Raw genomic sequence first — 1,272 nt, forward strand, 5'->3', positions numbered from 1 at the left:
ACACACACACCTGGACACACACACACACCTGGACAGGTGACTGGGGTCAAAGGTCACTGTCCGGCAGGATCACCAGCCTGAACATGCAGCCAGACATTATGGGATTTTTTAGATTCATGGGTTTGAACGGCCTAGTCAAAGTTCAGTCTGCAGACAGGCAGCCTGTGAGGTTCTGAACATTTAGGGGTGTGAATACTTTTTCCACCCTGTTGCTATGGAGACTAACCGCTCCCCCCTCCTCCAGGTGTTCTGGCCTGGAATCGCCTCCGGTCCAGATCTGGCCCGGATCTCAGCCTGCTGATGTTCTGGACCCAGTGAGGTTCTGGTTCCGGGTCGGTCCAACCAGGAGGTTCTGGTGCCGCTGCTCCTCCTATATGGTCACATGCCAAAGGATCACTGGGAGCAGCGCCTCCTGCTGGACGCCTGAGAAACAAGCGATGGGAGGACGACCTCTGACCTCCGGACGTTTCTTCATCCCTCCTCTGTCTTGGGGACAAATGGACACTCTGGACGCTGTGGGACATAAACCTGAGGAGCGCCTCGGGGATTTAAAGATGGCCGCCGTTGTCCCCTCCCTCCCCTGTTGCTGTCTGTGTTTGTGTGACATCCAACCGGCTTCAGCGGTTTGATTTACTTTAACCATAACGAAACAAACGACACGGAGAAAAAAACACTGCAACACGTGAAACGGGAACTTTAAGCTTTCATAGACACAAATATGTGGATTTATAATGAAATAAAAAGTATTTTTCTTGGAAAATGTGGTTTCTGGGTTTGTTTTTGGTTGTGATGTTCGCATGAAAGACGAAGCATCAACACATTTCCAGTTCTGTGTGAGGCGGAGCAGCCAGGTGTAACCATGGTGACCACATCGAGTGTTAGCGTTAGCCGCTAACGCTAGCCACAGCTGCTGCGCCGCCATCACCGACAGGAAGAGCAGGAAACCGGCGACGTTTTGATAATCTGGTTTCTGTCGGTTCTTTACGTTAAAGACGAAGAAAAAGGAAAAACTCAAAACACTTTGTTTTCTAAATGCACCGGCTTCACCTCACACACCTGTTACCATGGCAACCAGTCGACATCAGCTCTGCTAGCCATAGCAGACGTTACGTTACGTCACAATACGTTACGTAACGTGACGTGCATCAGGAACATCTGAGCCAAAAAACACGCAGATAGAACATCGTCTGATAGTTTCTAATCGATGACATGAGGCTGATTAGCGCCATCATCCAACCACCATCCAGCCACCATCCAACCACCATCCAACCA

At 50.2% G+C, this 1,272-nt stretch overlaps 1 protein-coding gene across 1 annotated transcript in view; it reads left to right on the plus strand.

Annotated features, from left to right (window-relative positions):
- The window catches only part of LOC103460068 (leucine-rich repeat and fibronectin type III domain-containing protein 1-like protein), an 86,621-nt gene extending 85,861 nt beyond the window's left edge, over nt 1-760 (plus strand). Inside the window, exon 12 of the mRNA XM_017303057.1 lies at nt 245-760. The gene's annotated coding sequence lies outside the window, so the exon portion shown is untranslated. The remainder of the gene's footprint in view (nt 1-244) is intronic.
- Nucleotides 761-1,272: the final 512 nt, after the last annotated feature.

The sequence above is a fragment of the Poecilia reticulata genome, unplaced genomic scaffold, assembly GCF_000633615.1.
Source record: "Poecilia reticulata strain Guanapo unplaced genomic scaffold, Guppy_female_1.0+MT scaffold_159, whole genome shotgun sequence".
NCBI classification, from domain to species: Eukaryota; Metazoa; Chordata; class Actinopteri; order Cyprinodontiformes; family Poeciliidae; genus Poecilia; species Poecilia reticulata.